Source organism: Mytilus californianus, unplaced genomic scaffold (assembly GCF_021869535.1).
Source record: "Mytilus californianus isolate M0D057914Y unplaced genomic scaffold, xbMytCali1.0.p SCAF_12, whole genome shotgun sequence".
NCBI classification, from domain to species: domain Eukaryota; kingdom Metazoa; phylum Mollusca; class Bivalvia; order Mytilida; family Mytilidae; genus Mytilus; species Mytilus californianus.
This window is the reverse complement of record NW_026262604.1, coordinates 35,032,394-35,044,459: the sequence shown is the minus strand read 5'-3', so window position 1 is coordinate 35,044,459 and position 12,066 is coordinate 35,032,394. Positions and strand designations below refer to the sequence as shown.

General features: G+C 37.2%; 1 long non-coding RNA gene across 1 annotated transcript; it reads right to left on the bottom strand.

Annotated features, from left to right (window-relative positions):
- Positions 1-1,509: 1,509 nt before the first annotated feature.
- Positions 1,510-4,491, bottom strand: LOC127721752 (uncharacterized). The gene is made up of 3 exons (XR_007991432.1): positions 4,197-4,491; positions 3,866-4,030; positions 1,510-3,203 (listed from the first exon to the last, which is right to left on the bottom strand). It is a non-coding gene; the product is annotated as an uncharacterized LOC127721752 (long non-coding RNA).
- Positions 4,492-12,066: the final 7,575 nt, after the last annotated feature.

Sequence of the window (12,066 nt, the reverse complement as noted above, 5' to 3'; positions counted from 1 at the left end):
GTTGTCGAATCATATCTTATCACCAGGAAGACTTGACTGACATTCCCATAGTCTTCAAAATGGCTGACATATTGTTCTTTGTTTCAATACATGGGATAATTTGAATCATGCCCCGCTGGTCGATTATTATGAAACGATATCAATAACCCACAAAATAGTCCGATTATCTAGATCGTTGTTTTGGATGGTCCTACTTTTGATTGTCCTGGTTTCTATCTGAAATATCATGCAAAGAAAGTACTGGTAAAAGAAACTCATAATAAATTTGAAATATTTTCTATAACATTATGGGTCCTCAATGTTCTGTTAGTTTCTACTATAATTGGCCTTACAATTATTTTGATTTGAGTGTCACTGACGAGTCTTGTATAGACGACACCCCAAGGGTGACTGGGGTATAGAAGTATGGTCACCATTGGTCTTCCTCCGACCGGCAGTAAAACCCGTGCTAAAGTGGGGCGTCCGTTTGGCTGTGCGGGATGTACAAATTTGCAGCCACGTCCGGTCAGAATGGGGACGTTAAATCCGATGCCTCGTGTAAAGAGAGTGCCACGCTCTTTGCACGTTAAGAACCCTTGCAACAACTCTTTGAGGGGTCCGTAGGTGACCTGTTGCAAGGCTAAATTTATGTTCCTATCCAATATACCCTCATTTCCCGTGGCAGTCTAAATTTCTCCGACCTTAATCCCTTAATCTATTACAGATCCTACCTATTGTATTTATTGTGAACTTGTTCTCGTCCTGAATATGCATGAAATATTTGCCACTGGACGTTAAGCAACCAACAATCAATCAATCAATGTATAGACGAAACACGTTTCTTGATTTAGGTCATGCATATCATTCATACAAATTGTATTTCACAATCTACAACCTCCAAATAATAATAATTAATTGAAAAATTCTTTTCACTTTCAAATTCACTATATCTGGTAATATTCTCACTGACAGATTGTCCAGCGAGTCTTTCTGAATTTAGGCAAGGGGACTGATACTCCCGCTACATAATTCAATGGATCATTATTTGGTGTAAGTGGTTCAATCGCAAACGACTTTTTGTTGGAACCAAAAATTAAAATAGAAATAAAAAACATACGGCAAAAAGGAAGTTTCAAGTCAATAATGTCCCCTAATTTTTTTTTTCAAGAATCCAATGTCAACAGGTCTGAATAACAAAACAAATATGAAGAGGAAAACAAAACGTAAACTCTTTACAAAATGGGTGGATGAATTCAAATGGATAAAGGACTCATTGATAGTTGATTGCTTTATTTACATTGTCTACATGCACTGTGTCTAAACTACCCCGGCAAAAAATGTTTGGACTCGATGGTATCTAATATCCGGCACGGTGACGGAACATCAATAGACAGAGAAAAGGTAGTTTTCTGTTTATTTATTTGTTATTTTTATGATATCGAAGAATATATATTCATATATTACTATTTTCTATTGTAAGATGTTATATTTTCTACAACCGTTCTAGATTAACGGAGAAATAAGTAAACTAGAGGCTCTCAAGAGCCTGTGTCGCTCACCTGACTCTACTTTGGTTTTAGAAATCATGTAAAGATAGATAAAAATCATAACAGATACCCAAATAATGATTGAGGCCAAATTTTGATTAATATTGGTCCTGTTATTTAATAAAATATCCTGGTGGCCATCTTGAACAGTAAATCGGCAACAAAGTAGCAACACTTGGTCAGCACTTCATAAGGAACATTCATGCCATGTTTGGTTTCATTCCATTCACTGGTACTCTAAAAGAAGACATGTGTATGTATTTCCCATAGGGTCCTATGTTAAACTAAGTTCCCCGATGGCGGCCATCTTGGATGATGGATCGGCTACAAAGTAACAACACTTGGTCAGCACCTCATAAGGAACATTCATGCCATGTTTGGTTTTATTCCATTCAGTGGTTCTCTAAAAGAAGTCATTTGTATGCATTTCCCATAGGGTCCTATGTTAAACTAAGTCCCCCGCTGGCGGCCATCTTGGATGATGGATCCGCTACAAAGTAACAACACTTGGTGAGCACCTGATAAGGAACATTCATGCCATGTTTGGTTTCATTCCATTCAGTGGTTCTCTAAAAGAAGTCATTTGTATGCATTTCCCATAGGGTCCTATGTTAAACTAAGTCCCCCTGCTGGCGGCCATCTTGGATGATGGATCGACTGCAAAGTAACAACACTTGGTCAGCAACTCATAAGGAACATTCATACCATGTTTGGTTCAATTCCATTCAGTGGTTCTCTAAAAGAAGACAATTGTATGTATTTCCCATAGGGTCCTATGTTAAACTAAGTCCCCGCTGTCGGCCATCTTGGATGATGGATCGGCTACAAAGTAACAACACTTGGTCAGCATCTCATTAGGAAGATTCATGCCATGTTTGGTTTCATTCCATTCAGTGGTTCTCTAAAAGAAGACATTTGTATGTATTTCCCATAGGTCCTTTGTTAAACTAAGTCCCCTGCTGTCGGCCATCTTGGATGATAGACCGACTGCAAAGTAACAACACTTGGTCAGTACCTCATAAGGAACATTCATGCCATGTTTGGTTTCATTCCATTCAGTGGTTCGCTAAAAGGAGACATTTGTATGTATTTCCCATAGGTCCTTTGTTAAACTAAGTCCCCTGCTGTCGGCCATCTTGGATGATGGACCGACTGCAAAGTAACAACACTTGGTCAGCACCTCATAAGGAACATTCATGCCATGTTTGGTTTCATTCTATTCAGTGGTTCTCTAAAAGAAGACATTTGTATGTATTTCCCATAGGGTCCTATGTTAAACTAAGTCCCCTGCTGGCGGCCATCTTGGATGATGAATCGGCTACAAAGTAACAACACTTGGTCAGAACCTCATAAGGGACATTCATGCCATGTTTGGTTCCATTCCATTCAGTGGTTCTCTAAAAGAAGACATTTGTATGTATTTCCCATAGGGTCCTATGTTAAACTAAGTCCCCTGCTGGCGGCCATCTTGGATGATGGACCGACTGCAAAGTAACAACACTTGGTCAGTACCTCATAAGGAACATTCATGCCATGTTTGGTTTCATTCCATTCAGTGGTTCGCTAAAAGAAGACATTTGTATGTATTTCCCATAGGTCCTTTGTTAAACTAAGTCCCCTGCTGTCGGCCATCTTGGATGATGGACCGACTGCAAAGTAACAACACTTGGTCAGCACCTCATAAGGAACATTCATGCCATGTTTGGTTTAATTCCATTCAGTGGTTCTCTAAAAGAAGACATTTGTATGTATTTCCCATAGGTCCTTTGTTAAACTAAGTCCCCTGCTGTCGGCCATCTTGGATGATAGACCGACTGCAAAGTAACAACACTTGGTCAGTACCTCATAAGGAACATTCATGCCATGTTTGGTTTCATTCCATTCAGTGGTTCGCTAAAAGGAGACATTTGTATGTATTTCCCATAGGTCCTTTGTTAAACTTAGTCCCCTGCTGTCGGCCATCTTGGATGATGGACCGACTGCAAAGTAACAACACTTGGTCAGCACCTCATAAGGAACATTCATGCCATGTTTGGTTTCATTCTATTCAGTGGTTCTCTAAAAGAAGACATTTGTATGTATTTCCCATAGGGTCCTATGTTAAACTAAGTCCCCTGCTGGCGGCCATCTTGGATGATGAATCGGCTACAAAGTAACAACACTTGGTCAGAACCTCATAAGGGACATTCATGCCATGTTTGGTTCCATTCCATTCAGTGGTTCTCTAAAAGAAGACATTTGTATGTATTTCCCATAGGGTCCTATGTTAAACTAAGTCCCCTGCTGGCGGCCATCTTGGATGATGGACCGACTGCAAAGTAACAACACTTGGTCAGTACCTCATAAGGAACATTCATGCCATGTTTGGTTTCATTCCATTCAGTGGTTCGCTAAAAGAAGACATTTGTATGTATTTCCCATAGGTCCTTTGTTAAACTAAGTCCCCTGCTGTCGGCCATCTTGGATGATGGACCGACTGCAAAGTAACAACACTTGGTCAGCACCTCATAAGGAACATTCATGCCATGTTTGGTTCAATTCCATTCAGTGGTTCTCTAAAAGAAGACATTTGTATGTATTTCCCATAGGGTCCTATGTTAAACTAAGTCCCCTGCTGGCGGACATCTTGGATGATGGACCGACTGCAAAGTAACAACACTTGGTCAGAACCTCATAAGGGACATTCATGCCATGTTTGGTTCCATTCCATTCAGTGGTTCTCTAAAAGAAGTCATTTGTATGCATTTCCCATAGGGTCCTATGTTAAACTAAGTCCCCCGCTGGCGGCCATCTTGGATGATGGATCGGCTACAAAGTAACAACACTTGGTCAGCACCTCATAAGGAACATTCATGCCATGTTTGGTTTCATTCCATTCAGTGGTTCTCTAGAAGAAGTTCAAAATGTAAAAAGTTAACGCCGACGACGGACGACGGACGCCAAGTGATGAGAAAAGCTCACTTGGCCCTTCGGGCTAAAAATGCACGCCATAATGACGAATTGAGTGAACCTTGCCTCGAATTTGTTTAATTTCTCCTCAAATTGTTCACATGGTACGGAAAGAAAGATATTGACATGGAGATTGCAAAGCTAGTCTTTTTGAGCACCTCAATGCTTGTATTTCTGCGTATGGAACGAAAGAAATAGGTCATGTCAAATTGGAAGCACCCGGTTTTGTCAATGTTGTTTACTACACAATGACCCGGTTTTGTCTATGTATAGAACCTGGTTTTGTTTATTTTATGAAAAACAACGTTAACACGTCATACATCATACTTTCTTCTTAGTGCACTAAGAAATCCTTTGCGGTATTTCTACACACCGTAGAAAATCTGCCAAAAAAAAAACATAAATTTTCAATTTTTTTGCAAAAATTAAATGAGCTACTAAAAATTGACAAATTAACATGAAGAATAAGAGGTCAAAATCTACGCAGAACAGCCCTGATGCCACCTCCTGCATCCTAGATTTTCACAATTTTCTCGGGGGAAATACACCCGAACTCCATTTAACGAGAACGCCTGCCGGCTTCCTCTTATTCAATAACTAACCGAGAACACTGCCGACAAAATAAATTGCTTTGAATACTAACAACGACAAAATAATTTACTTGAGTACTAACAACGTAAAAATAATTTTATCGAGTAATAATAATAACATAAATGCACTATCGGCATTTAATAACTTCCGCCAATCAGAATATAGGCACTCATCTAGAGTCTTGTCTAACTGTAAATCAAGTAAATTGATGTTGATGTTGTATAAGCATGCGTGTACAACGCACACGGTTGAAATACATCAAATTTATATCCATAAATATCTAAAAATACGACATTTCGAAGTACTTACGACAAAATAAATTACTTTGAATACTAACGACGACAAAATAATTTACTTCAGTACTAACAACGTCAAATATATTAATAGTGTAATTGAGCAGTCAACGACGGTTTGGTTATTTAGTACTACAAGTTAAAAGTGTTGACCAAATTACAAAATATGCACTTGTATGCAAGATAAGATTATTCTACAGTATACATTATAAAACTTCACCAAAAGTGTTTATAAATACCTGGCCTCCCTCAGTTGCTAAGTGGTCATAGTAGGCGTACTACTTATTCATTAGCCTGTCAACACTGAGGAATCGCTTAAAGTGCTGAAAGTGGTGTGGCTGATTATGCGGTATGGGTTTTGCTCATTGATGCAGGCCGTACGAAGACATTTATAATCAGTATAAAGAAAATATATTCATTACCCCTAAACAAGACAGGTTCAACTATTTCCTCACATATTTTTCTGCAGATCTCTAAGAAGGTGTATTACCTCAGCTGTGTTTGTCTCGTTTGTATCAATCCAAGTAGATACTACAAAATAAAACTAAAATTAATAGAATGTAAAAAAATGTTTTGCATATATATCTACCTTCTCGACGTACATGTACTCGCTGGCCACTTATAGGAGGAGGAGATGGATCGTGTAACATTGGATTGTCATGAGCTTCATCAGCACTAGCTAATAAAGGGGAACTGAAAGTCAACGTTTGCTTGTTCATTGTACGGTCACTGCCTTCTGTCAGGGCATGAAGAGCATCCTGTTGCCTGCATTTTATCTAAGTGTTCGTGCATAATATGCGAGTTTATCACAATAAATTGTCAATATTTTTCTAAAAATGGCTTTGAATATTGCAATTCAAAAAATAAGGCCTGGATGCAGCCATGCTACATTTACTAATTAAACAACAGCCCATAAATGGAATGGACCCGACTCTATCTCCAAAACTTTTGGTACATCGAATCACTGCATACGTTGTAGATGTAGCCAGAGAACATTCCTCCACTATGGTACCAGCTGTCTATGTCTTAAACCCATCCATAGTAAGGGCTAACATGTTCAACAAAAAGTTCACACCATGGGATTTCCTCCTCATTAAATGTATCACCAGTATTAGTCATACCTTTTAAAACAAATTGAGTACATTTTAAGATACATTAACTGAGTAGTTGATTGGCAGTAAGGTTACATGTACAAACTGACTACAGAAGTGAAAGAAATAAAAACACGAGTTACATTAAATACTAGTTATCGGAATGCAAGACTGAATTAGAACCTGATTAATTATGTATGTAACAATGATATTTGAGTCTATAGTTATCTTGTGTTGATGTTAGTTTTATGCATTTCGATCTATGCAATTATTAAAAATTGCAGTTTGAAAAAGGCTTTTATTCTAAATCTATTAAATAATTTAAATAGATACAAATGCAATATTGAGAAAATTGAATTTGTGGCAATGAGTGCTTTTGGACGGATGTCATGAGAGCTTGTGGACGGGATATACCATGCAAAATATCATTAAGTTCTTGTTGCAGCCGTGGTTTACCCCATGTGTGTGTGTATTAACACGTATGTCTTCAAGTTCATCTTTTATCGCAATATTGATTGAGATTTCTTTCTTTTAACTTTTTGAAACAATTCTTCCCTGCATTATTATTTTTTGTCTTTCCTCGAGAATGCATGACTTGTGTGTAAAACAAACTGTAATAAATATGGGTTTTGGAGTCTACTCCACAAAGACAACTGTATTGTCCAACGCTTTGCTGCCAACTTTCGAATTGTAATCGTTACTACAAATCCGAATTTTGTCGTTAAAGGGGATGCCCTTGTACGTTGTTCCCTCTATAAGCAGCTCAATATCCTTTAATTTTGAATTAACATAAGTCATCTGAAATTTGTTTGTACTGGCTGTAAACAATTTGAAACGTAAAATTGGCTTACTTTCTCCCTTGGTAAATGCCGGAATTTTAACTTTAGCGCACATTGGCCCTACACTGTCTGAAATGACAAATATAATGTCTGCTAAAAAACATTTACCATTACTATGAGCTCTAGTCTATCCAGGGGATGAAGAAGGTTGTGACCAAACCTGTCCATCACTTAATATCATTACCAGACAAATTTGAGGTAGGGTTCCGAAATACATGCTGTCCTATAATCTTCTAGCACAAGTTTAGTAATAGTTATTTGAAACCTTTGGCTCCCTTTAATAAAATAAAATGAATGATTACACACATGTTACACCTCGTATTGGTGATATTGATCAACACATTTACACAAGAAGGGCTCCAAAATTAGATATGATTCATTCCTGGCTGAACCAGTGATTGGGAAAGGCAGGGGCCATGGGCCGTAGTCCAATTGAAGCTTAAATATACAAAACCATACAAACGGAAATAAGCTCAGAACTTATAGAAAATTGAAAACTTTTTTATGGATTATAGAAAATATTTACCTATTGTTATAGGCCGGGTTATAGTATCTAACTTCATGTTACAATATTTCAATGTCATATGAGTTTTCAATTTGAGGGTGCAATGTTTAATCGCAGGACTATCAACTTTCTTCTAAATTTTCTTTTGAGGATCTGGCCTTCATTTTCTTCACTTAACTTGAACAGCTATATCGATGTGGTAACAAATATCCTCGCAACTTTGTTCATTTCTAATATTTGTTAGCAAACCACGAGGTAACGTATTTGCCAGTTATTTTTACAAATTTTATTTTCTTCATTACTGCTGTTACCTTGGTGATATGCTGACCATCAATGTTTGCCCTGATGATTATTGTGTTTTTGTCATTCGGATCATCTGTTTCACGTGAGAGTTCAACTAAAAATTATTTTTATTTCTCGATCTAATGGAAGAACTTACTAACTTTAAACTGTTCTGGTACTCCTCACCAAACCTTTAATATGAAATTATAACCGTGTACAGAACATATCTGATATTCACATCTTCAGGCATACAAATACCTTAACTCTGATCTTATTGATATGTAGAAATATTTAGATTGATTGATTGTTGGTTGCTTAACGTCCAGTGGCAAATATTTCATGCATATTCAGGACGACAGAAATATTTAGAATACGTGTTCCGCCTACACATGAACATTTAAAATCTTTCAAACTACATACTGGCATTCCTGGCAGGTCGACTGCATAGCAATGGTCTAGTTCGGATCTCAGTGCAGTATTCTATTGCCATTAAAATGGCAATGTCAATTTGTTTTGTCAGAATATTCAATTATGACCCGTTGATTATCGGTAGTTTCTATTGGTATTTCAAAAATCACTTGACTCATTCTTAAGAAATTGATGAATTATAGAACAGTCCGAATTCGTATGTTTAGAATTCCTCTACCCCTCTATCTGCTGTTAATTTTCCAACTATGTCCCCGAAACTTATCAGTGGACAGGCAAATCAGATATGTTAGGTTCTGGAAGTCTCCTATGGGCCGTTGTTGTTTGCGAGTTTCCAAGCTCTGATTAAGGAGGAAGAAACATTATCTTGGTTAAAGATTCGTAAAGAAGAATTTATCAGGGGTCAAGAAAAATCAATTTGTACCCTCATTGGTCGACATGGTCTCAATCGATACTTAATGGACTGTTGTTTGAATTTAGAAAGGCCAAACATTTTTGTAGCTGATGACTGGTCAATGCTTAACATTTTCGAAATTAGAATGTGCAACTTTGATTAAAATAATCAGAAGGCACATTAAATAAATATGATATAACAGCTGTGAAGACCTCAAATGCATTTTCATCGTCAACCCCATGTGGTTCATTGAACAGGTCACACCATTTTTTGAAAAACTCGTCATATTTTATTGCTAATCTGCAGGCAGAAAGGTATACGTAGTTACTACTGTCATTACTAGCCAATCAACTCAACACTGAGGTTCTAAGTTCGAACCCCTATCGTGCAGGTGCACTCGACTTCTAGCTTATTTGACCTACCTATTGTATTTATTAATTAATTAGTATGTATTCCATATATATTTTGACAACTTTAATCTACAAGAAAAGCAAGTGACAATTCTTTTCACATGTATTATACCTTTGTCATCAACAACAACTATGTCTTTCTGGTAATATGTTTGAACACTCCTGATGACTACCATCTTCCCAAACAGGAGTTGAACATGAAAATCCAATAAATGTACCATGCTTGAAAAATCATAAAATGCAAATTAAATGGCAGTAGGTATTATTATAACCAGAAAACATGGAGATGGCTTTTATCTCTAAGGATCCTGCTGTTACAAATAACATCAAATGGGACTCAATGAATTCAAAATTTAATTAAGTAAGCAGCATCTCCTTATAGTGGTTCAAAGATACCTCATTTATGATGGTTTCTTGCTGCATTAAAGACCCATTGTGTCTCTTTGACACATCCCCCTATTTCCATTCTCAATTTTACAATGTAATGAAAAGCGAAGGTGTTTCCGAAAGCAGTATGGAGTCATGGGGCGGTCACTATGGAGACAGAGATTGCTGAAAATTTAGAACCTGGTTGCAAATCAGGAAACTATCAGTTACCATATACTTAGATTTCAAAGTTGAACTCTACACTTATTTCTTTAACTTAATTATGTAACTGTATGTATAAATGAAACAAAATGCTATCTTTTAATAAGTGATTTAGTGTTTATGTTTAATTAATGAATTTCTGAACAGAGTCAATATATTAGCAACAGTCCATAACTGATTTTCAGATCCAGCTAATGAAAGATGGACTGTATACTGTTCAAAGCTCGCTTTATATGCCGCTCAACATGTATTCTCAATGATGTGATTTTGTGATTGTCCTGAATTTGTGATGGTGTTTACTGTCCATCTCTGCAGAGGGAGTGCGAAGTTGCTATTGTTACACCTGTATCTTTCAGTAATTTAGTCCCCCAAGGGAAACTGAGGAATAGAAGTATGGTCACTATTGGTCTTCCTCCGACCGGCAGTAAAACCCTTGCTAAAGTGGGTCGTCCGTTTGGCTGTGCGGGATGTACAAATTTGCAGCCACGTCCGGTCAGAATGGGGACGTTAGATCCGATGCCTCGTGTAAAGAGGGTGCTACGCTCTTTGCACGTTAAGAACCCTTGCAACAACTCTTTGAGGGGTCCGTAGGTGACCTGTTGCAAGGCTAAATTTCTCTGACCTTAATCCCGGACGCCCCTATTACAGAAAATTGTATTTATTGTTAATTTGTTCTCGTCCTGAATATGCATGAAATATTTGCCACTGGACGTTAAGCAACCAACAATCAATCAATAAATCAGTAATTTAGTATTTAAAATAAACCCTTTGTCCGTCAATATTTGATCTCCTAGTTCTAATAACTGAATAAATCAACTATGCTTGGTAATTTCAATGCAAGACATACATTTAGAATACAAAGCTTAAATATAAGTGGTAGCACCATGCTACGCTATTCCGACCAGTTCTTTTCTTGTACGATAAAAATTATTTCGACGTCAAAGCTAAGGAAGATGGTCTTTCTGTAAAAAAAATCTGTAGTCTATTATTACACGAGCATTGGGGTACAAAAGTTTGAAGTCCGGTGGCATATGCTCCATTATTTTATTCCTACTAGGCCATATATTAATGCTACTCACTATGAAATACAATTAATTTGTCCAAGATCATGGCAAACAGTGGTCTATCATGAAATACTTGGGCTCCCAATTAGGATTCCATTCTTGAATTTTGATAAGAGCTCTATTGATTGTACTACGGTTTTTAAATGAACGTGCGAAAGCAGCTGAAATTACTAAATAATTCGTCTTTACGCATAAGAAAAGCAGTGGTATGGAACATTGTTGTCTTGTTTGTATCACCAAGGAGTCATAGCTTATTGTTTTAAAGGTCGAACAGTCTTTGGTGTCGGGATGATCTAGTCTTTTTTCTGCTTAATGTACAATATCTTACTGCTGTTCTATACCTCAGTTGTCCCTTGATATATGCCTTATCTTCTGATTGGATGCCAATGTTGTCCATGTCTGCATTGGGACTTCCAGATGTCCATACTCCCTTTAAATCGAAAATTTCCACCGGTACTATTGATGGCACATTGTACGTGTGTTTAACATTGTATGATAAATATATCTTTTAATATAACAAACATTTATGACTTGTATATATTTCTTTCAATAGTGATGATTTCAGACAGGAATATTGAAACCTTTCACACCTTCGTTCCATTGTTCCTGACAACAAAGTTTTAAAAGCAATGACCGCAAATGGAATACACTGAAAAGATTTGCGATACCGTCGTAGAATTTCATTTAAAATTTTCTCTGGCTGAAGCTGTGGGACAATCATGTTTATGTCCTTTATCAAAGAGGGTTTTGAATTCGAAGGCTTTCAAAAAACTGTCCTAGACCATTCACATGTGCATCCATGATATCGTTGTATCCTTGAAGTCTTCAACCAACACTTTTTATGCAATGTATTCTTGGCTCTAATGTTGGAAGAAATCAATGGCCAGGTCACCTGGTATGTTCCCACTTTCCCCCCAATAGATATTAATTGAACGATTATCAAGTTCAATGTCAAGCCTTGGAGTTAATGTTGCCGTACTCTGTGCTTTAAGTTAAGAACGCTGATTGGCGATATTTCGTATGATTCGAATTTAATACTTTAGCACATCAAATATCCACATTCGAAACAGGCAATCGCCATCATTCACTTTTGTTGCGTCAGTGGGGA